The sequence below is a fragment of the Caretta caretta genome, chromosome 2 (assembly GCF_965140235.1).
Source record: "Caretta caretta isolate rCarCar2 chromosome 2, rCarCar1.hap1, whole genome shotgun sequence".
Lineage (NCBI taxonomy): Eukaryota > Metazoa > Chordata > Testudines > Cheloniidae > Caretta > Caretta caretta.
In genome coordinates, this window is record NC_134207.1 from 55,293,375 (window position 1) to 55,318,650 (window position 25,276).

Genomic DNA, 25,276 nt, shown 5'->3' on the forward strand with positions numbered 1-25,276 from the left:
ATGATTAATGAAAAGAGTCCCCAAGTATTCCCTTTTCACCCCCAAAATCCCTATTAGATTTGGAAATTCAAATTAATAAACCTGCTAAATATAAACCTTAACTATGGAATCCATTTGGGTTTTTTCTTTGAAATAAATTTGCTGCATTAATCATTTTAGGAATTAATACATCATATTTACTGTTTTTATCCATATGTCAATACTCCCAATCTGCAAAGCCTTCACAATTTAATCTCTTTAACTGCAAAGTTAATTTACATTATATATTATTTTAAAATCACACACAAGTACATTACATAGAACTAGTTAGAAAATTAATCCTAATTGTCTTCACTAAAAATTACACCGTTAATATCTCTCACCTGCTCACAAACACTGGGAAATTAATAGCTTATTTTAACAAGCTTAAAAAATTACAGCCGTGTTTCTTGTTTCATTAAATTTACCACGGGTTTTTGACTTTGCAAAAATATGACACAGGGCACTTTAAAGAATCGTGTACAATGCAATAGTCTTTTAAAGTGTGTGAATTATCATACATATTTTGTTTTTATTCACAGACAAGTGCTACTTTTGCAACATGCACACACCTTCTTAGCAAATTCAAAATTTAAGACAAAACTAAAAATAATAATAAATATGAAGGCATTATGGTTCCAGATATCCAGTCTGTCTCTATTATCTGACAACAAACTTTGCAGTAAATGTTTTGGTTCAGTTTTTTTAAAACAAAAACCAAAGGCCCACAAGCCCTTTGCTTGCAAGCTAACAATGCTGTAATTATCTTTATAGAAGTAATCACAAGCCAGGTATTCATGCTAGCATTCCAATTCTCTTAGCAATACTCCAACTTCAGATGATTTCAGAAAGAGTCTTGATAGGATAGGTTTTAGAGTACATTTTAGAAACAGAACATAAGATACTTCTAATGATGCATTCTCAAAAGAAAATGTATAGTGTTCCTTACAGTATTAAATTATTTAAATATTATTTCATAGTAAAATCAACATGGTCAATGAAAATAGAGGGCCATTTGTTTTTTTTTTAAATAGTATAGTCAGAAATAAGGCAGATTTATTTCTAGAATAAAATAGTGGCTCATTTGTTGTGGATATCCAAGATCAACTGGGCAATTTATTTTTTATAATGCAGAGTCGTCATTTTTTACACTGCAAGTTAATTTGACTGCTGTGCATAAGTGAAGTGAGCAATTCAGTAATTAACTTTTGTGTTTTAAAATGTATGAACTTTAATTAGATTTCATTATAAACAAACAAATGTCAACCATAATTATAAGCTCCTTGGTTTAACCACATATTATCCCTTTTCAAACAAACTTGATGTCAGACAAATTAAAATCAAGCAGCCAGCAATTTTGAGTTGAATTTTACATGATCTGCCAGTAACCTGATTACTTTAACTTCAATATCATTACAGGAAAAGTATTTCAGGAAAAATAATTACAAGAATTCCAACAGGAGACAAGCTTAATTGTATTGATTCAAAAGATGCATGTCTATAGGAACCATGTTGAAGGAATAATGTTATCTTAAATCTACAGTTACTATTAAAATGAAATTGTCTGGCATGAAAAAGGCAATTTGAGATTGGTGTCTGGAAAACCAGAGGTACAAAACTAACTGAAATAATTATCTTTACCCAGTTATCTTATACTTTAAGCAACAAAATATCAATGTGGAACAACTTCAAGGCATGAATGAAGGTTTGCAGGTTTATTTACTGACTGGTGTATCTATTAGTACCAGGAACAAGTGGAGCTGTCAGGACATAATGAAGGTAAATGATTAGTTAGCACTGAGACTGAGCTCTTCTTCAATGCAATAAGAGTTAATTAAAGTTTACCACTAAACATCAACCAAAGCAGGATGTTGATCAGGTTTCAGCATTAAGTGCAAACAGACAATGGTTGGCAGCAATTAGTGCAGCTATCAAATTACATGCAATGATAATTATACATTTAAAATAGCTAAAGGGCTAGTGGGGGGAGGGGAGAACCTAATCAGCCCTCTTTGACTACATATACTCGAAGGGCAGGAAACAGGTATCAGATATTTCACTTTAACACTGTAAATCAATAGAATTAAACAAAAAAGGTTGTACAAGTACATTATCTGAAAGAGGACAATTCACTGTACATGAAATGGAAGAAATCTGTAGACAACTTCTAACAAAGATAAGTACTAGTTAGATCAAATAAATTACTTTGCTGCTGCCACTCACAGTGACACCCGTAAACAAGCAGAGAAGTGTTTGGGGTTTAAAGGCCAGTGGCTGCAACTTTATTACAAATTTCTACAACAGTCTCAAGGTTACCTGGCATCTTTAGTCCCTGGGGCCACATTCATATCTCTGTGAAGGCCTGAAGCCTGTGACCACAAAGGGGAGTTTCACGTGCTAGCTGCAACCCCACTCCAAGGAAGACTAAGTTTACTCGAGACAATTACCTGGTATCTGAGCCAGAGCCTAAGGCTCTTCTGCACACCCATTTCTCTCCACCCCCTGCAGTCAGTGTGTGTTTTAGCCCTGCCTGTTCCTAAACTCATGGCTAAGATTTGGGGGGGAAAGGGATTAAGAATCAGATCACCCACTTTCCCTCACAGTGGAATTTGCTTAACAAATTGTGAAATACATAATTACTAATAACTGCAAATACACTAAATGCTGAAGCCTCTCTCCACCACATCACAGCCCTGCTGCCAAGGCCTCAAACTCAACAATGATATAATGGAGACAAGGTGAGTGAGGTAATATCTCTTATTGGACCAACTTCCATTGGTGGAAGAGACAAGCTTGCAAGCTTCACAAAGGTCTTCAGGTCTGGAAAAGGTAAACCAGAGTATCACAGCTAAATACAAGGAGGGATGATTGTTAAGCATAAGGGGTTAACACATTACAAGAAACCACTTAAAATGAAGTGGGCAATTAACACCTCTGCAGTCATAGGACAAAGGAGGCTTAGTAGTAGGTTACAAACTGTTTACTCCTAGGGGAATTCTGTGCCAAAAAATTAAAAATCCTACGCACAATATTTTAAAATTCTGCAAAATTCTGCGTATTTTATTTGTCAAAATAATACAATATAATCACACCAGTTTCATTTATTTTGGTAATTTATTTCAGAATACCTGTCAGCAAATATGTCTGTCACAAAACAGACCACAAAAAAGATTCAAAAAATGTTTTTGACAAATAGATTCCTTACTAGGCATATTAATACAGAACTTTGAGTAATAATTCATTTAATCTGAAATACAGACATGTACTTCCCTCAGAAGCAATGCAAAAGGTTGGGGGAGTTAGGGGTAATGGAGGAGATGAGGGAGAGGGAAGTAATTGCTGGGAAACAGCCTGGGTATGAACTTGGAGGGTTGCTGGGTGTGGGTGGGAAAAGTATGGAACAGTTTGTTTCCTTGGAGGAGGGGGTTCGTTAGGGGGCCTTTCCCATACAGACCCTGGCTGACGCCTAGCCTCTCTCATTCAGTCAGGCCCATCTGCCCTGTCCCAGCGTGTCCCTGTGCCCCCACTCAGCCATCCCATCCCCCATACCTATGTGTCCCTGCACCCCCTTCCCCATGTCCCTGCACCCCCACTCAGTCAGCCCCTCCCTCCTGTCCCCATATGTCTTTGCACCCCCACTGCCATTCAGCCCCTACTCCAGTCTGTCCCCCCCACTAGCCCTTTTGAACCCCAGTCTGTGACACCCCAGCAACCCCATGTGCCCCATGTTGTCTGTCCCCCACATATCCCATGCCTCCTGACCTGGCCTCACGGGCAGGGCACTGTGAGGAACCAGCCTCTTCTCTTCCCTATATGTAGCTAGCTTCTCCCACCTGGGAGCAGCTGCTCTCTGTTCTGGTGCCACAGTGGCCCCTGGTGGGTGAAAGGAGTAACTGCAGCACTTCTTGGCAGAATGGATTTCCTGCTAAGAAAAAAAAAATCTGCGTGGCATATGAATTCTGCGCATGTGCAGTGACCCAGAATTCTCCCAGGAGTAAAATTGTTGTAATGAGCCATAAAACCAGTGTCTCTGTTGACACCAAGATTTTTTAGCATCTAGCAGAGTTATGAATTTAAATTCACAAGCTCGTCTTTTGAAGGTGTTGTGCAGGTTTCCTTTGAGGACGAGGAATGATAGGTCAGATATTGACTTAAAAGTTTGACTTTGTGAAAAGTACTCAGCCACAGGCGATAGGGTGATCTGATGGCAATCACCAACAAGTTCAGTTGCAGTATATCACTAACATCTAGCCTATCTAGCTGACACCAGCTAAATATATGAGAGGAAAGTGAAAAATTCCCAGCACCAGCATCACCATGCGATGAGGGAAAACTTTCTCTCAACCCTAAATTGGCAGTCTGCTGAACCCTGTGCAAATCAGCAAGAATCCTGAGTCCCCTGAAGTGAAGATACAACCAATGCCTCACAACTGCTATTCCAAGACTGGTGAAATGGTGGAAGAAGGGGCAAATACTCTCTTCAGGCGAGCCACCTCCATGCTTTCCCTGAGGCACCCAGAAACAAGCCAGGCGGACTAGTGTTTGAACACACCTAACACTCAGACAATTCCTGAGCATACTCTGCCCACTAGCCAATTCAGAGATAAAAGGAAGATGGCTGGCTCCTGCCAGCCCAGAATGATACAGGAACATGATCATCTGAGCCACCTTCCTATCTTGGCATCAGCTGGATGGGCCTGGCAAGTGAAAGCTTCATTTCAGTTGAGGTGTTCTCAACCTGAGGGTTGCAAACAAGTGACAGAAGACCACAGCCACACTTGTCTTTCCCATGTGTTAAAAGGAAGGAGGTCCCAGTATGGAAAAAGGGATTGTAGTAATAAAAGAACCGGGGGACAGACCATTAAATTAAAAGATGTCAAATTCAAAACTGATTGAAAGAAATTCTTCTTTTTTATACAATGCTGGATATATGGAACTCATAGCCACAGGACATCACTGAGACCAAGAACTGAGCAAGAGTCAAAAAGGGATTGGACATTTATATGGATATCCAGAGTTAGCATACTAATGTTAACAAAAATTTTGACCAGGATATTACAGAAGAACTTAAGAACGGCCATAGTTGATCAGACCAAAGGTCCATCTAGCCCAGTATCCCTCTTTTGACAGTGTCCAATTCCAGGTGCCCCAGAGGGAATGAACAGAACAGGTAATCATCAAGTGATCCGTCCCCTGTCGCCCATTCCCAGCCCCAAACCTCACCTCTTCAGGGCTTAAGCCAATCTCTAGTTATCAGAGACCAGGATGAGACCTGGTATGTTCAGCAAATTATCTCACATCCGACTACTGGGGTTTCTTGCACCTTCCTCTGAAACATCTGGCACTGGCCACTGTCAGAGACAGGATACTAACAGTCCTCAGTTCTGATCCAGTATGCCACTTACCTGTGGTGTGAATTAAACTTTCAGAGTGAGGAAATGCTACTATGGGGAGTTTGACCATCTTATTTTTTTGTCTGAACTAAACAATGCAACAATCCTGCATCTTGGCAGGGATTTAGACTAGGTGACCCTTGTGGTCCCTTCTAACCCTATCATTCTGTAAGATTTCATCAGCATTGGCTGGTATTTCAATGAGCTACATTTACTTCTACTGTATTTTCTTCTATAATTTGTACTGAACGTTAAAAAAATTAAAATCTGATTTCCCTGTCAGTTTTGAAAAACCTTTAGTTCAGATTTTTAAGATCACATTTATTTTAATACTATGATAACCGTATAAAATTAGACACATATACGGATGTAAAATACATTAAAATGGGCTTTGTTGTAATGTTGCCTACCAATTATGGCTTGTGCTGGAATGTGTGTAAATTCACATCACTAAAATTATTTTACTAAAAAGCCTCACTGTTTTGCACAGTTATTGGGCTGCAGCCTAGAGCAATTCTGTAGAATTTTTTTCCTTAACAAACCTCATTTTCCCAACTAATTCTGTTATGCTAGGGATTTGTACACAGAGTTGGCTAATCCCAGTATTTCCCTAGAGCGGAATCTAAGCTATGGCCCACTCCCAGCACAAAAGTGTCTCCAAAAGCCCTTTCGCCCCCTTCAGCACTCATACACTCATTGGTCCTGACATTTTCACTTCAGCCATGACAAATGAGCTGATGGCTGTGATCAGATTGCACACGAGGACTGCTTTATCTAAAGACATATCATTAGCTCTCATCACTATCTTCCAATATGACTCCTTTTGTTTAATTTGTTATGAAAATGCAAGTAAATTTAAAAAACATCTGAACCCTAAAGTAACAACAGATAAACTTCATTAAAGGCAAAAAGAAAACCAAACTCAGACAGGATCAGAAAAAAGCTAGCATTAACTAAATGTTTCTCTGGGGATTTAAGTAACTGTACTCAACCTCTGCCCTAGTGCAAACATGCCAGTTGACCGTCTTCAAAAGGTCCCTTCCCCCATGCTGGACTGCTAGCACTACTTGCCATTTTTAGAGAGACATAAATAAACCAACAGCAATCAAACATGACTAATAAATAAGTAAGCCAATTTCTTTGTCTCAGAACTACTTCACATATTTTTCTGTACCATCAACATGCATTTTCAAATGAATCTCTTAAGGAGTATAGTGGTGTACAAATAAGATTTTTCACTTGAATCAGTTTTCTGACTTTCATTAACAACACTAACACTAAATGCTGTTTGAAGAGGAAATCTTTCAATTCAGTATTAATACTGCAATCTTCCTGTTAAGTTAGAATCTAAGTACCAGTTACATAGTTCTTGTTACATCTACAGGGTTTACAAAGTATATATTTGTCGTAACCTCTTCTAGCAATTCATCTGAGACTACACACACATCTAGATGGAGTCAACTGTAACACAACAGATCTTGGGAATGGAGGTCATGCTTTGAGATAAAGTGCTATTCACTTTTGGACCATGCAAGAAGCTCTTTATTCCTGTTCTTATTGGCATCAGTTCCCCCTTACCAGTGCAAGAACAAAGCCAAGTGCTCGTGTGAGGTTTATGAATAAATCAAAGGTGAGCCACTTTAAGTGCTGCCCATGATTTCCTTGTTGACAGTGAGCACTTAAACAGGCTTCTATGACCAGCAACTCCTGGCAAATCTTAATGGTTCCTAATCTGCACCCTGCTTCATTTCAGGAGAGAAATGACTCTCCCCATTTTTTCTCAAGTCTTCACCTTTTAGGTAACTGTTGTCCCACCTTCTTAGAAATGCACATTCTGGTATTGTCCCATTTCAATACCAAGCCTGCATGTTAACACACAACTTTAAAAACACCCTTTTCTCCCTAGAAAACAAATTACAGCTAATAAAAATATTATTACACAGGTCAGTCTAAATAATTCCCAGGCAAACCATTAAACAGTTCTGCATTTGTTTAACTTGCATATAGGTTCATTTAAATAAGGGTTTCTAATATATTTTTCCAATTATTAAAATCCTGTCAAGTAACTACAATACTGAGAACTAACACACTGTGTTTGTATGGCAAGAAGTAAAATAAGAAATATTCACAAATTCTTGCTCTTAAATTTGTTTAGATAGTTTTCTAAGGATGTTTGAATTTATTTTTAAATAACCCCAAGGTTGTGAAACAAATGGACATAAGACAGTAAAGTCAGAGTTTGAGCCCCAAAACTCCACTCCGAACACATTATCATTAACTCAGGCTAGGACATAGGTATTACAGCACATATAACAATAATGCCCACATATACCAGACCCATGCTGTAATACATAGGAACAAATGTTTGTTTATGGGACAGGGTTTCAACATGTAATTAAACCCACAATTTTTAATTTCTTGTCCTTTATTTTGGACGTGTTACCTCCAATGAGATTCAATCTACTCTATAATAGCCAAGCCATTGTTATGCTTTCAGTCACAGCTATTTATAAAATGACATTTAGACTCCTTTTTATCTTGGTATTCTTCCACCTATTCAAGAGAAGTTGCAACCATACCACCTTGGTCTGTGATCTCATAAACTAACCCCAGCTGGGCCCAATCAGCATGGAGACTTCCAAAGAAAACATAGTGCTGTAGATGATTCAGTAAATGTCATTTCTCCCTCTAAGGGCCCGATCCAAAAGCCACAGAAGTCACTGTGAGTCTCTACTCACACTAACTTCATTGGGCTTTGGATCAGGCCCTAATTCTGAACTAGAAGCTACTGTAATGCTGGAGGATCCCTCTTTCAAAAGAGATATAAATCCAAGGCCCTGACCACCTGTGACTATCAAATATCCAGTGACACTTTCCACCAGAGCTGGAATGTTTACCCTGATGCACTAACTGATTACCAGTTGGAAAATTACATTTTGTCTAACTACAATGATCTAGTTGTTTTTGTGGGATAAAACATTCTTAACTTTCTTTCCCAAGTCATTGTGTGGCATAGTTGTGGGGTGCTGTTTGTGTACTGTGTGACACTTTCCACCCTAGAGACGGCTGTGTCCCAGTGATGGAGGAAGTGGTTTCTTGTAATCAGTTTATAATAGTTTCAGGGGTTTGGGGGTGGCATTTGCTATATAAATGTCAGTCATTAACTTTAATTTTATAAATGCTAAAGCATTTTCTTATTTATACCCTCAATTTTACAAATTGAGAACAAAATCTATATTCCTCTTCCTGTTAAACAAACAAACATTTTCACATTACACAAAAGGTGAGGAGAAGGGTGAAGAACATGAGGGTGGTACTCTATAAAGAGCTGCTTTCCATGGGGACCCTTACCATCTGAAAGCGGGAGTAAGGACCAATGTGCTTGAAATAGGGAGAAACTGCACTTTGCAGTGGTTTGGCTATGGCACCTCACACAGGGAACGTTGCTCTGTGTGGAGAACGTTGTATAAAACTTGGGAAGTGTGAGGAGCCTTCTTGTCTCCTTGGGAAAGTTGCTTTGGGGCCTTTGCTGTCTCACACAATGGAAACTTTTATCTCCAAGTGGGAGGTGGGAGGACATGCACACTTGTTTTCTTAAACTGGAGAAGATTCTGATCTGTAAACCTATAGCAAATATTGTAAATCTAGAGTAACCCCATTTACTTCTTTGATATGTCATATTGTGAGGAGCTGCTAGTGACAGGTGACCTCAGATTAGGGGAGATGCTCTATGAGGAAGCCTCAATGTCAAATTGGGAAGAGCAGGCCTTCAACAACCTTTGCGTACAGACTCACAACTCTGCTATTACCTGGTTGCTGAGAAGAATCAGCCACCACCAGCCCCGCCACAAAACCTCACCTAGAGCATGTCACCTTATGTATTACTTCTTCATACACAGAAAATGTTCTACTAAAACTTCTTTCCAAAAAGACAACATCTTTTATACAGGATTTAACATGAGTATTTTTGACTAGAGATTATGGGCCTGATTCTCCTCTCATTTACACCATTTGCACACCATTGTTTTACACTAATGTAATTCCACTGACTTCACTGAATTATTCCTGATTTACACTGGTGTAAGTTAGGAGAATCAGACACTTGATTTTTGTCTGTTTCAGATGAGTTAGGCTTCAGTCAATACAGACACTCTGTAAGTCTTTCTTTGTTTTAAAGGCAGAGCATTTGCCTATTTAAATACATCCTTAGTTGTGTGTCTTACATAGCAGAGTATGTGCATTAGTTGGACTGCAGACCCATTGCAGTCTATGTGTGTTTTCAGAGATCCCATGGTCTACCTTGTACATATAGTCTTTACTTAGTGAACTATTGACCTAAAAGACTATCACACCTACTTAGGAGCTGGTACCGCCTATCAGGTCAGCTTGACAGCCACAAACATGAACTAAGTCAAAAAAATCCCAATTTCTAGGTGGGTTTAAAACTGTTCTCAAAATTACCAAAAGCAAATAAACTATATTATAGACAAATCACTTTCTAAATGTCATTTTTTAAACTCAAAGGCTGCTTTGAATAATGTGGACATATAAAAGAGTGTCTTAACACGGTAAGCTTTTATTTCATTCATAAAACTTGGTTAAACCGTTCCTTTAAAAAATTGTTTAAAAAGAAAAAGTCTGTCATAGACAGGACCTTGCATTTGAAATTCCAGCCTGGTGCAAACTTTTCTAGCCACATTTTGAACCCTGAAAAACAGGAATGATAAATAAGAGTACTGTTATAGCAGCATTGAAGTATAACTACTAAACAACGAAGGAACTACAGAACACCCATGTTAAAGACCAAATCCTGAAGACTTTACTAGAGCAAAAGAAGGGAGGAGTTTTGCCTGAGTAAGGACTGCAGGATTGAGCTCTAAAATACTTCTGAATCTTGCTATCAACACATATGAGTACCACAACGAATATTGTTTTACCAATGATGAACCTAGAACAGTTACCAAGAAATAAGTGTCTCTCTTAATTTCTCACATCTATCAATCTGTTCACATAAACATATAATACTTTGCATGTTACTGAGATTTCTGGATTTTAGAAAGTATCTGAAATACTCTGGGTTTCTACCCATTCAGTAAGACAGCAGACATCACATAAGTTACTATTAATCCATGTGTTATCCAATTCTACAGTGGCTGGAAAATTGCCAGTTACAACACATGGTGCTTGGTTAACAATATTTTAAAATACAAATGAATGTATTTTTTAAATTAACACATTTTTCTTATGGAAATACATCAATAAACCCATCTCGGTTTGAGAGAACATCCTTTATGTAGATTTCTTCTTCATTTAACAGAGGTTTTAAGGAATTTCATAAAGTTAGCAATAAAAGTTTCCAAAACCATATAGAATTTCTTCAACTTCATCTAAAAAGTAAGGAATCTTTGTGATCTAATTAAGATCAAACACTTCTGGCTGCAAATAATTCCATGCTGAATTGGCAACCTTACTTCAGTCATCCACTTTTACTTCTGAATTCTTAAATGTGAATCTAGCCGTTTAAATATTATCCAGTCAAGTACAGCACTAAACTGGCAAGCATGTACAAATGCAAGTTCTGCAAACTAACAAGAGCAAACAAAGATAATACATGGTAGAGTCTACCAACACTTTTCTATAGTGCCACTAAATTAATAACTATTTAAATAGATATATATATAAATAATCATCTACACTGCAATCGATTTACATATGTACAAAGAGAACCAATTCCCACTTTCAAAACTGTCTCAACCCTTAAGGTATTTTAACTGCACTAATTACTGCTGAGAGAATATAACTATGAGCACTGATCACACTGTCAACAACTAACCAGTTACAGCCCTAACATAAGGCCTGATCCTGCTCTTTTAAAACCGGCATTGCCTTTAATCTGTAACTTTGATGACAGTAGGGTCAGACCTTTAGTGATATGGGAACCTACTGTAAGTGTATTAAAAAGTTAAAATATATTGATACAATCGTGCCAAAATATTGTTCATTATATTCCTATACTAATTTCTATTTAAATCAGATTTTTCCATGTTAAGTACTGAATAAGAGAGTATTTTTCCCCATAAAGGCTTACAGACCACTTAACGAAGTCAGAATTCATAACTTTTTCCAAAGAGAAATAGTTCATTAATTAAAACAGGTGTTAACTAAATGCAGCTTGCATGAATAACAAACTTGATTAGACTATTATTCTGTACTGATGCATAATTTCCATTGGAAACTTTTAAAATAACTCCCCACCTCCCACCCCCTCCCCACAGGCAAAGTACCCAATAGTCAATATTTGGATAGCCTGTCATGTTCCTGGAACTCTTCTACATACAAACCTGTGTTTATCATCCTCTAGCTGCAGTATTATCATACATATTACTTCACATGATGATGGAAACTCAGGGCATCTTATAAAGTTGCTGAAATCTGAGCTTCTGCTTGTTTTCTAAAGTCTTGGACAAACATAACTTTAGGGAGAGCTGAGCATAGGCATAAAGAAAGAGGAGCCTGCATTTTCATCTTCCTTTCATCTTAGTCATTCAGTCAACCATTCAGTGCCCTATTCAACAGAGCTTTTCATTATGCAAAAAAATGCTAATCCTTTTCCGATGCTTTCACACTTGTATAAACCCCCATTCCTTCGACTGAAAAGCAATTATATCAGTTTACCTTTCTGTCAAAAACAGGATTAATATTCCAATACCAGAATCTCCTTTATTTCCCTCTCTTTTGCTTTAGGAAACTGGAGATTATTAGTGGAGGTATTCCTTCGAGCAAGAATACATTATTCTAAATATGATTATGTTAACTAAAGAAAAAGGGGGAAGGGGAGGGAGAGAAAACCTTCAGTTGCTGCGGAAACTCTTTTCAGTGACAGAACTGACCTTCCCTTTGCAGAGGCCTGAATAGAATGAGCCTCACTCTGGTCTATTAATCAGAAACAAATTATGAAAGAATGTGGCTGGACTGGTTGACACTATCCTGTCTTGGGAGACTCAGTAACAGCCTAGTAACAATGTCCTCTTCATGGGTAATGAACAGCCATGACAAATGATGCAGAGAAACTATTTATTTGCATATGCAAATTCTCACACAAGGGAAACATGTACAAACAAGTGTCATTGTAAGGTGGATTAGGCAAACAACGCTTTCTTTTTAGGACATTCTGCAGCCCAGAACATTAGTCAGCACAATTAAACCAGTCTCCATGGAGACTAATGAAATTTCACCATGGTATGAGTTAAATTAGATAGCTAGTTATGTGTTTCCACAATCCAACTTGAAATCCATTATTGTTTCAGAACAATACAGCAATTGTGCCTGGCTGATCTTTGCCAGCTCAACAAGCTCCTAAATTGACAATTTGCATATGTTAATATAATTAAGCACTAATTACATGAAACTTGTACATATTCACATGCACTTTCCCTGGGCGCTTTTCAATTTGAACCCTGGCCAAGTCTTTAACCCTTTGAATGATTTTGGAGCAGGAAAGCTCTGCCTTGTGGGTACAGCCCCAAGGCAGATGCAGAAAGGCTCTTCATTTATAAACACAAAGCTTAACCTGGCTTCTCATATTTCTATCAACAAGGCTAGAAAATATTTTTGTCTGAGCTGGCGTGGGGTGGAGGGAGAGGGGGGTGGTTGGAGGTACTTTAAAGACCAGCACTAGTATCTCTTTGCATATGAAAACATTAATATTTACCCAAATAAAATGTTACAAAATCATTTGTCCTCACTGGCATAGTCAGATCCTTAAAGATCAGAATTGTCAAAACCTAGAGAGGGTTCGATGTCAGTGCTCTGACAGCAACAAAAATGGAAGTGAGCAAAGGAAAAAAAGAGCAAGCAGTAACTAATGAGCTTTACATAAATATATGCAGAGGCAATTAAGCAATGTTAATTACTATGACAGCAGTTAATTGAATATAATTAGATATTTTAAGCCACTGACTAAGGCATAGTTAAGATTAATTTTATTGAGATTAATTGTAAATAAGAATAGATTAACTCTCTGTTTTGACAGGCATAAAAAGTAGTTGTGCAAATTAACTAGGAGAGCAGAAACTAGCACAAAAATCATATATTATTTTAATGTCACACCTCAGAATCATCTCCTCAATAAACATGACTTTTCAAACTCAAATAGACAGGAATCTTGAAGAAAAACAAACAGCTTGCAGAGATTAAAGAGCCTTTTGTCCTTTTTCATGTGCATTTCTTTTAGCAGACTAAATTAAGCGAGTCTGGTGTACGTTTTTAGGAAGGAACATTTCACACTGAATGGAAAAAATGTTCTATCACATATGAAATTCATGCAGCTGTGCGGAACTTGGTCCAGATGGTCTAAGACTATAAAACAACACCAAATGATAGACAGTAGGGCCTTCCCAAGATTATGTGATAAAGTCACAACCTCATATTTTGACCTAAATTTTCTGTCAAGTATTGTTTCCTTCCAGATCAGAATCTCCATTTTAATTTTTAACTGATCGTGAATATTCAAAAGGACATTCTTAATATATGTTGCTGATAAACATCTATTTAGAAATCATAAAATATTTGTAAAAGGCCCCTTTGCTTCATTAAAACAATGCTGAACTCTAAATACAGGAAAAAACAGCCCTGGTTCTTTTAACTATACTAGACTGTTCACATCACTTACATTAGAAAGGCAAAACTGTCTGTTTTTAAATATTCTTAAACCAAAACCCCAAACACATTCTCACAGCAGATTAATTCATGCATGATGTTTAAGAAAATTAACAACAAAGCTGAAGAATGCTGAACAAATCACTAATAAGAAAGGAGCTTCAATTGATTTTGAAATAAATCAATAGGTGATTAGCATAATATTTTAAAGCAATAGACTGTATATATATATTATATAAACATATATATTATATTTTCAATACCTTTTTAGCTCTTAATCGAACAAGGGCTTTACAATACTGAGCATGTCCCTACATTGACTATCAACTTCTTTGGAATGCCTTTGGTCTTTTATAAAGAAAATCCAAAAACGGTCTGTGAAACAAGGCTACGACAAGTCATTCTGCAGTGAAAGATTTTAAATCATCCAGCCTCTTCTAATAGACTTGAGACTTATTGAGGTAGAAACCATAAAAAATGAAGAAGGGAAATTTAATCCCTGAAATATTGATTTGCACATTAATATCATATAGGCAGAGGGCAATTTGGCTTCATGGAAATGACACATTGTCGACCCTTGGTGAAGTCAGAGCCAATCTAACTGCTGAACATGTCTGAATCTCAAGAGTTATTAAGGGCTTCCCTTCTTGCCTTTATGACTTTTCTTCAGCCTACCAATGCAATCTTAAATGTATTATCTTTAAGAAATAATTGTAAAACCTCAGGGGTTTTCCAGTTAATGGAAGGGAGGCTAAACCACATCAGATTCTGAAATGCAACATTAAACCCTTGCAATCAACAAAACCACCTCAATTCTCATCCATCCAGTGCAGGATCTAATATTGTTATTAGAGATAATCAAATTTCATTGTGTAAATTTAGGCTCATGGTCAGAATGGAAGCAGTAAATTCTGCAATATTAAACAGTGATTTTCTCATCCCCCTTTATATGTTCTTTGCTGGTACAGCATCTTTTAAAAATAAACCCAAACTAATAAAAAATCAAAGAACAAAAATGTGCCCATATTCTGAAAGATGCAAGTCATGCCATATGTTATCTGCAACGGTTTCCTTTAGTTTGAACTTGGTCTAACTGATAAGTTTCATTTTAGAGAATAATAAACCAGTATCCCTGCATAAACCAATAGCAGGTACTATTACTGTGACTTACACAGATGGTTTACCTGACCTTTCTTTGTTCGTTGGGTAGGTTTCACTTTTGCAGATTTACGACTTTCCCCCTATATTTCATTGACCCTATATGCTCATTATAATAAAAATGAAAACTATTGAATACATGTTTATGTTGAAGAAGTCCAAAAGCCAATGACCAGAGGATAAATAGATGCTACAATGCAGTGTGTGGATCTCTAGATCGTATACTATAAATATTCAAGCACAGATAGCATGAATAACTGAATAATCCTGATGAGCCCTGCACTGAAGCCAGGTGCAAAAGGTTAAAACAGCTGGCTAGCCATCTTTTATTTTTGTGTGCCTTCCTGCCGATTGAAACCGTAAACCTTGAAAACTATCAGATATTCCCTCAAGCCTGATTGTTTGGGGGTGTTTTTTCATTATGTATTATTTCATTCAGCTTAGTAGGATCCCCCAGACCAGAAGAAAAAGAAACTCCTTAAATACAGTTAGTTGAACAGAAAGTGGAGTAATAATGATAAAGGCTTTTCCCCCCTGCAGTTTATTTTAACAATCTTCTTTGAGCACCTTCCCATCCAATTGTCCGTATTCCTTCTTTAAAAGAAAAGCACTCGGCTTGTTCTGTCAGTTTTTCCAGTAAATATAAAGTAAAACAAGTGTTGATGGCACTGAGAGTGTTACATACCCAGGCTGTGTTTTTGCATTGCTCTCAATGGAAGCGATCGATGCCCATGTCACAGTCGTGTCCCAATCGCAGCCAAGTCTCTGCCTCAATCTAACCAACAACAGGCAGGGCTGCAAAGGCTGCTCACTACCTCTTCCATCCATCCACCACCAAACTAAAAATATAATACTACATATGATGCTTAACCACTCCACCACCGCTCCTAGGGATCAAGCCACTGAAAATCCAGGGGAACACAATTAAAAAAACAAACAAAACAACAGCCCTCTCTCTTTCTTCCTGTTTCTCTCCCTCTCTCTCCTTTTGCCAACTACATGATCCTTGATTAAAAATGGAACAGGGTTTTAAAAACAAAAACAAAACCAGGAGAGCGAAATGGAGCAGAGGAAATGCAACTGTCAGAAAACGGGATGGTCAGACTTCCTGGGTGAACCTGCTTGTGTCTGACTCAGTGTAAATCCACCATCTTCAGCCTGGCAAGTTGTCTTTTGGTTGTTTTTTTGGGGGTGGGGGGGAAGGGGGGTGTTCTGCTTGCGATCTGAGCCTTGGTACCTAAGGAGGAAGAGGAGGAGGAGGAGGGTGTGTTACTGAATGGGAGCTAAAGCCTCCTCGGGACGGAGCTGAGGTGAAACAGGCTGAACCCGACTGATGTGCCTCCCCTCTCGGCTGGACCCAGTGCCCCAAGCAGCCGATGAGAGACCCTCGGCCGCCCGCCTCGCAGGTAACAAAAGAAATACCAACCCGTGCGTTTGCCGCTGCTGCTGCTGGGGGGGATGAAAGAGGGGAGGAGTGGAGGGGAGCGGCCGTAAGTTGGCACCGGCTGGGGGGAAAGTTTATTACCATTTTTACAGGGAATTTCATTTAAGGCGGAAGGGGAAAGCAGGGACGCGGCTGCCATTAGCCGCTGGGTCGGCAGGGATGCACTGGATCCCCGGCACAAGGAGCCAGAGCAGGAGCTGTGCTGCGTTATCACGATATGTGTCTTACAGCATCTTCCTCGGGTTCAAAACATACCGATTTCCCCGTAAAGCCTTGGCGGGGGGCCGCTTAAGCCAGCCCCAGAGCCCAATAGCAGCGATGCCCCTAGCTGCTGGCGAGCTGCTCCGGCAGCCAGCCTGCTCCAGACAGCGTCCGTCAGCACATCCCTCTAGCCAGCCGGGCTCCCAGCAGCTCTGTGGAAACTGACACACAGGCAAAGCACGCTGCTAACGGGCTCCGCTTCTTCCTGCTGCTAGAGACAGAGGAGCTCACAGCTTCTGCTGCTGCGAAACCTACCTGCGAACACAGTACCCCACACACCCCAGCAGCACCCGCACGCACACACACAGTCCGGATCCCCTCCGTCCTGCTGGGATCTAGCCCCCTAAAAAGCGAAAGTTGGGAGAAAAAACGGGGAATCTGCGCCCCCTCCCCCAAAAAAATGCACCTCAAACTTTTGGGGGGATCAAGCTGTGAAAGAAGGTGAAGGGGTAAAGGGCTGGGGGCTACTGGCAGGCGATGACTTCTGGCAGTCGTAACATTTTTCCTAATCTGACAGGTTTTTTCCAGCTCCCTAAAAATGCAAAATGGGGGGGGGGGGGAAGTAGGGGGGAGAAAAAGACAGCCTCTTCTGGAAAAACGTGTAGAATCCTCCACTTAATCCAAAAGTTAGAGCCCGAAAAACGTCACCCCCCAGGATAAAAAATAAAAAGAGAGCGAGAGAAAGAGAAAGCAGCCCCTCCTCCCCCAAATGAGAGCAAATATTGTACCTAAAAATGGGGAAAGAGGCAGAAAAAAGGGGGGCGAGAGAGGGAGAGATACATGGGATCTGGGGATGTGAGTGTGTGTGTATGTGAGGGAGAGAGAAAGAGGCAGAGAGGGAGAGAGAGAGAGCGAGCGAGAGCGAAATATCAAAGATTGTGCAAGATCAGCCTGGAAAGATAATCGATACTCGACCTAAATTTAACACAAACTACTCAATAAAAGTTAAAGAAAAAACTTACTTTCCATTTCCCCTCGCAGTTCCTACTGGATCTTCGCCTCTTTTTTTGTTTTGCTTTATTTACTTAACAGCTGATCACATCCAAGTAAACGAGAGAAGGTTCATTTAAAAAAAATAAAAAAAAAATAATCCTCCAACTTTATTGGGTGGAAATAAAAATGATTGAGCAAGAAGTGGGGGGCATAGAGCAGTCCTTTGGGGTCCGGGAGTTGTTAAAGCATGTGCCGACCGCGGTCTCGCTGTTTGGTTGTGAAGGGGTTGGGAAAAGGAGGAAAGGAAATGAAAATCCGATATGTCTTTATTCTGCTAATTATTATCGTTTTAGCCCTGTTTAAAAAAATGGCTGATTAAGTTGAGTGCGCATGTCTTTGTGTGTCTATTCCCGATATGCACTCTGGGAATGAGCGAGAGAGAGAGAGGGAGAGGAGAGGAGAGAGAGAGAGAGAGAGGTGTAATTAGTGAGGTGATCAACATTCTCCAGACTGCAAATGACGCGCAGCCCCGGACTTAGAGAAGCTGGAGCTGCCGCGGCTGCTGGGGGCTCGTAGGGGCTGTAGGAACCACACAACCAGCCCAGAGAAGAAGGGGCAGCAGGAAAGGAGCTTATGGACACAAACACAAGTCTGCAAACTTCATTAGTAACACAGACACATACACCCATACACACAAAGTAGATGGCAGGGGAAAATTAAAAAAAAAAAAGAAAAGGTGGCGGAGAAGTCTTGCTCTTTTAACTGCTCAGGAATTTAAAAGAAGTGGGTGCAAATTAATTATTTCACCAGTGAGGGGGTTTTGGTTTTGGTTTTGGTTTTCTTAAATGGGGATTTAGTAAGAAATATGTCTGGAATGGGATAATGAATGTGGAATGCCCCCGTAAGAAGAAAGATAGTGTGTCTAAGATGGGAAATATCTACTTATATAGATACGGAGAAGCATTTATTTACACACACACACTCAGTTTTACATGCACACACACATTGTATTTGATACCTACGATATAACGGGTTAAGGAAATCAGCAAGATAAAAAGCAATGGCAAATGAACTATAAAATATCCACAATAAACAGAGTTAACAAAACGAAGTAAATACTAGTATAGGGAAAGAATACCTTTGTATACTATACATGTAGTATAGTACATACCATGAACCACCTTTAGGACAATTATTGATATTTTATTAATATTTTGTCATCTAAGTTATTTTATCAGGCAGCTTCATTTCTTGAAAAAAAAATCTACCTTGATGAAAAATAGAGGAAAACGTACAAATATAATTATAAGTGGGAATCTACTACAGATATTGTCTTGTATGGGATTTAAGGAGATTGTTTCTAATTTGAAAACCTAATTATCCTAACCTAATACAGTACTACAGATGTGAATATGAGTGACACTTTCATTAAAAGATAATTAACAAAAACTAGGAATAGACATACTTTAAAATATCCCCTACTGAAGATAAAAAAAAAAAAAGACTATTCAAAGAGTCTCCGAATACACCGCAGGAACACGTGCAGATTTTTAATAATGCTATTCCAGAAATGGGTACACCATAAAAAATCACTAAGTAACAGTTAAATACATGGGATATTTACAATACCAGGGACCTTGCGCAGGTGAACCATAACCTTGGAGCTGACATGCCTTTGAAGTTGGTGATACATGTCAAAACCTTGTCTTAGGCCTTAAGCGCCAAATACCAACAGAAAGGTTTATCCCAATCCCCACAAAAACAGAAGACATAAATATGCACCTTTCTGGGCCCGAAACCTTTCCATTCTAGGGGAACATTTTGCACATCTTGGAACTAACACTGACAGGAAAATCCCCACCTGATGCTGAATTAGGGCAGCCCTGAAAGAGCAGGCACAGGCCAGCGTAAGGGAAGCAAGTTGCTGAAAGCAGATGTTTAAGGTCATAGCGAAGGTCCTGATAGATTGGGGGAGAAATTGGTCGGGGGGGGAGGTGGAAGAGGAAGTCACCAGCATGGAAGTACAGTTATCTTTATACCGTTATCCAAAACATCGGGAACTGCCACTATAACGGGGACAGAAACTAAACTACCTAAATCTAGAGAAACCCTACTTCAAACTTCAGGAAAACCTCCGAGACTCGAACTTAAAGAAAAGAACTTTCGCGTTCTCGAGAGGAACTTTATTCCTTTGCAAACCTTACCTCAGGATTACATCAGCTCTTCAATTAAAGGAAAACATATATGCAAACGTATGTATATGCATGTAGATCTCGGAAAGCAAAGCTTCCTGTGACTGAGTGTGTGAAAGAAACAGCGATTGGTGTTTTCAGAGAAAAAAACAGAGATGCAAACAAAGGGTGAAAATGAAATCTCTGAATCCCATTTACAGGAATAGATTGACGTGATATGATGGAAAGAGGACTTTTAGACTTAAATTATAGACGAAACGGGACTCTGAGTTAAAACGATGCATTGTCCATTCAAGTGCATGCCTGAAGGATGGTAAAACATTTCCTAAGACTGGAGACAATTAAATACAGCACGATGAAGAAACACCTGAGAACAATACATCTCTTTCAAATTCAAGTGAAGAAACACGTATACTTAATGTCATAGAAGAATAAGGAAAGGAAGATAATTTAGTTTTGAAGTTCGCCCCCCCCCTTTATTCTTAGTGCTTTTTTTTCTGGTGAAACATCAATATCATTAATGTCATTAATGTCAAAACACCAAACGTCAGATCAATCAAGTCATTCTTTTTTGTTGCAGATTTCTTTCCTTTATCTCTTCTTGGAGGGGGCTACAGCCCTTTCTAGTGTTCTTGAGTCACAGCTCAAGGAACAAAGAGGGGGAATGCAGGCAGGAACTGTGAGAGGAGAGTCCACATTTTCAGGCTTTCTTCCGCCACTGTTTACTGTCCTTTCTAATGTTTGATAGTTCCTCTCTCGCTCTCTCTTTTCCTAAAAATAGTAGCTTACGGGGGGCGGGGGGGAGGCACTACGGGATGTTAACAGTTTAGAAGAAACCCGGGGATCGCCACGTAGCGAGGAAAAATCGAAGAAGGTTAATTCCGAAAGGCAGCAGCAGCAGCAGGTTTGTGGGATGTGATAAGAGCGAAGCTCGGCGTTGTCAGGGGGAGGAAGGAAGGCAGGCGAGCAGCAGCTAGAAGGACCCGGGGACTGGCCGGCTGCTGCTGCTGCTGCTCCTGCTCCAAGCGGGCTCCCCAGCTGCTCGGCCCCGGCTGCAAGGCTCCCTCCCTCTCCTCCCTCTCTCTCCCACTCACTCAGCTGATCGCCCCCTAAGGCTCCTGCCTAACCTCTCAGCTCCTCTTCTCTGGTCTCTGCGGACCCCCTCCCCCAAACCGCTCCTCGAGGCACCGTTATACATTTTGGGTTGTTGTAGGGGGTTTTTTTGTTTTTGGTTTTTTTTTTTTTTTTGGTTTTTTTTTAAAGCCTCATGTTGAAACCACCAAAGCTCTGATAGTGACGTTACATTTCGAAGGGGAAAAATATGTCGCCCTCTTAGTGTCGCACCCCCCCCATACGGAGCCCCCACAGAAACTTATTGGACCGGGTGAGGAGGGTCTGGAGAGGGCCAGGAACGAGCACTTACCATGCTTTATTCCACAAAGAAATGCAAACCCAACAGATACACTTTGACACCAAGTCTCTTTGCCAGGTTCATTTCATTCCCCAAATCTGTACCGCGGACACACAAGGGCATGAGGCTATACATAATTACAGCCGCTCCCCTTCTTAACAACCCGACATAATTCCCTAATAAATGGCCCCCAGCCCAAGGGAAAGAGGATCCGTGTCTTTTGACTGCGTTCCTAAGTCTATAGATGAGCTCAGTTTGAAACGAGGTATTACAAGATTTCAGTGTTAGAGACCCTTTATCTGAGCAACAGACACTTTCAGATCCCCAGCTCCCACCTCCTTTCCTTGTCTGTTGTCTTTTCTTCTCCCGGGGGCTATTTGACAAAGGCAGTGTGTTAACTAACATTTTTTGTTTAACTCAGCAACTTCTTTTCAAAACACACTTAAACCTGATAGCAATCTCTCGGACCATTTTGGGGAGATGAAGTTGACACTGGAGCAAAAGCGCATGGCTTATTAATAAATTATCATCACGTTGCAGGTACTATGTACACAAATCTAGTGGTAATTTACAAAGCACAAACCAAACACATTCCAGAATACACAGGGGGGAAAAAAGTTACTAGAAAGTTACAGTTCGGTTCGAAAAAGAAATAGAACAACATGAACATAATGCCTTAAAATCCCCCCCCCCCACCGCCCACTTCCCAAATCCTAGAATGGAGAACTACCTTCTGCTACTGAAAGTGCTTCTATAAGCAGTAACCCAAAAATAATCATATCCAAACAGGACAGGCATCTCGATAAGATTTTGTATGCTAAATAGTATAGTTCCTGATTGGCCTTTTGTTGTTGTTGTTATTTTGGCTGGAGGTGCACAAAATCTCGCACCGGGACGTTACTATAAAAGCCACCCAGATCTCAGGCAGTTGTCAGCGTTTCCTCCGGAGCCTTAACGGCCCTTTTCCAGCTCCTTTCTTGGAAAGATCGCGGAGATTAAATGCCCTGAACCTGAGCTCCTGGCCTTGGATGGGATTGGAAAGGAAAAGAGAGAGGGAGAGAGACAGGAGAGGGTGAAGGAGCCAGGCGCCCTCTGGGCTTTCAGAGGTCAGCGCTTTGACAGTCCGCTGACCTCCCTCCTTCCCGGCAACCACCCCAGTGTTTATAAACAAAAACAGTCAGGACTAGCCCCCAAACAAAAGCAGTTCACCAACTTCACAGACACCTCACTAGCTCTTATGCAAATCGAGGAAAACGACCGCTTACTCCCCCCCCCAACCCCCTCAGGAAAGCCCAAGAGCCTATTTCCAGCAGTGATATATCCGGGGGGGTGGGTATATTCTATTCTGGAAAAGGGAAAAAAAGAGGGACTTTAAAAATAAAACGATCCCGGTAGAAAGAAAGAAAAAAGAAAGAAAAAGCCAATACAACTACCGATCTTATTGTACAGACAAGAAAGTTATGAAATATTTAAACTTAATTCCAACAATCCTCACTGCCAATAAAACTGGAATCTTTGTTGTGTAGACAATATGCTAAACTACCTCTGCGACCAACAGTGATTATAAAGCAACCAGGAAAAGTTATTTTCGCCCAAGGAGCCAAGTTTTCAAAGCAAACGTGTGGATTTTACAGCTAAATAAAAGCCCACCACCTCTGTGCTGTCCGCAAAAAAACTACACATAAATTAAAAGCACAGTTAAAAGAAAAAATCCTTCCAGCAAGCAAGCAGCACATCTGATCTGACTTACAAAAAAGTATAATTAAAACCATCTTTAATTACAAAAACCAGCAAGCGAAAGCTAAATGAATCAATGCTTTCTCCCAAAAATGTTGTCCGTCAAGGTACAGAAAGGATAGTTCTATAGTCCTGCATTAAAGCGTAACTGAAACTCCAGAGTTCAGGAATTGATTACGCGTTAAGGGGGGAAATGTAAAAGAAAAAAAATGTCTACTGATTCTCAAACTTTTGTTTTAAAATGATGAAGATCTGAAAAGCTTGGAGAAAGAGTTAAAAGAAATATACCTCAAGAGAAAAAAGACCATCTTCTTTTCTTCTTTGTCTATCAGTCTCCAGTTAAAGCATATGGAAAATGTTTTCAAAATGCCTAGATTTGGCACATTGTCATTGCAAAGAGAGGAGCGCCGTGATGCTGTTATAGAAAATGGGAAATAAATTCAGGATTGGGTGCTGCCTCCTTCAATGCGGATTTATCTAAGTTTAATTTAATATTCCGCAATCACTGCATGATCGCATATAATTCACCATGATTTTTAAGGGCTTTCCCTAAATATATTGACCACTGGCACAAAGTAATTTGAACAGAACAGTTCCTTCTTTTATTTGTGTTTATTCTTCTCATTAGAGGCACTTTAAATTGTAATTGTAAATAATAAAAAATGATGGAATATTAGATTTTGGGTGAACAAATGTTCAGAGAAAGCAATAGCTTTATTAAAATCCTTCTGAATGTAAAATCAAGAAGCACAAAATGGTTGTTTGTAAAACACTAAACCTTTAATCGATTTATTGGCATTCCGATCGATTAGATAAACGGAAATCTATAGCAAACATAAAAGCATTTAAAATATTTCTCTCTCATTTATAAACAAAACTTTTCTTTTCAGTAGAAAAAATGATAATCAAACGACTAACAGGAAATTCTTCAGGTATCAAATTACGATAATAAAATTATTGCCACATGGAAAGGGATAATGACAATGATGATAGTAATTATAATAATGAATAATTCAACAGCCCTTTGACATATATGGAAGAACCTAGTTCAAACACAGCTATCGAAGGGAGCTACTTTTAGGGGAAAATACATTTTTAAATGAAATTGAGTTTTAAAACTGAAGCGTTTAGACAGACTGGCAGTTTAGATGCAACTGCTAAAGTTGCGTTAATTTTTCTATATTATCCAAGAGACAGCGTTCACTGCAAACGTTGGCCTTTCAATCAATTACCACTTATTAGCAAAAATAAATATGTAAATATACTAGCCACTACTAAAACTGAAGGAACAAATTTGCGGTTGCACTCCAGACTTGCAGAGGGGGGAGGGGGAAACCTGTATTTTACAATCTAAATGATTTACCGAGTCAATAGTGTACTTTCCAGATTAGCGAAAAATTCTACAAGCAATAATATACTTGACCATTTATGTGAAAGAACACGATTTAGCTAGAGGAGGAAACTGCAATCCGGAGAAACGCAGCAATCAGAGCTGGTGGCATTCTGACTGCGTGAAGAGGAAGTGTTGCTGTAACGGGTATTATGTTTATTTGATAAAGAAAATCAATGAAAGTGGCTGTAAAGTAGTTAGTGAGGCGTGTGTTTGGGACTCGGGCTGAATAGTGACTCCGGCGGGCTGGTCGATGAGCTCTGGAAATCTAACCTAACCCTCAGACTGAGCTCTCTCTCACTCATTGATTCACCTTCTCTAGTCTTGGGGACTTCGCATTATCTCCTCCCTTCTCTCCCCACCTCCGTCCCTCCTTCACTCTCCCCTTCCAGTTTTTCGCTATTTCCTTCATTCTTTTTCTCACTCTCTCCCACCATTCGCTCTCCTCCTCCAGTCCTTACTTTCCTCAATTTCTCCCTTTCTTCTGCCACACTCTCTTCCCCTCTCTGCTGTGGCTGTTTCCTTCCTTCGATCCAATAAGTTCTCTTATTTTTCCTCCCCACTTAGATCCTGCCTCCTCCTCCTCCGATTCTCTTGATTTTCTATCAAGTTTCTTCTCGCCTATGTTCTGCCCTCATATTTTCTTCCAGTCTCTTTTTCATACCTGTCTTTATCTGCTAA

At 39.6% G+C, this 25,276-nt stretch overlaps 1 protein-coding gene and 1 long non-coding RNA gene across 4 annotated transcripts in view; one reads left to right on the forward strand and one right to left on the reverse strand.

The window, feature by feature from the left end:
* ZFHX4 (zinc finger homeobox 4) overlaps nt 1-18,280 on the reverse strand; it is a 174,199-nt gene extending 155,919 nt beyond the window's left edge. For 2 of the 3 annotated variants that reach the window (XM_048841010.2, XM_048841008.2), the window contains exon 1: nt 17,895-18,280. The gene's annotated coding sequence lies outside the window, so the exon portion shown is untranslated. Of the gene's footprint in view, nt 1-15,912; nt 16,437-17,894 lie in introns of those variants that run through there. The other variant, XM_048841009.2, reaches the window with a different exon arrangement.
* LOC125632574 (uncharacterized) overlaps nt 16,455-25,276 on the forward strand; it is a 31,618-nt gene continuing 22,796 nt past the window's right edge. The window contains exon 1 of the long non-coding RNA XR_007355356.2: nt 16,455-16,633. This is a non-coding gene — a long non-coding RNA (uncharacterized LOC125632574). The remainder of the gene's footprint in view (nt 16,634-25,276) is intronic.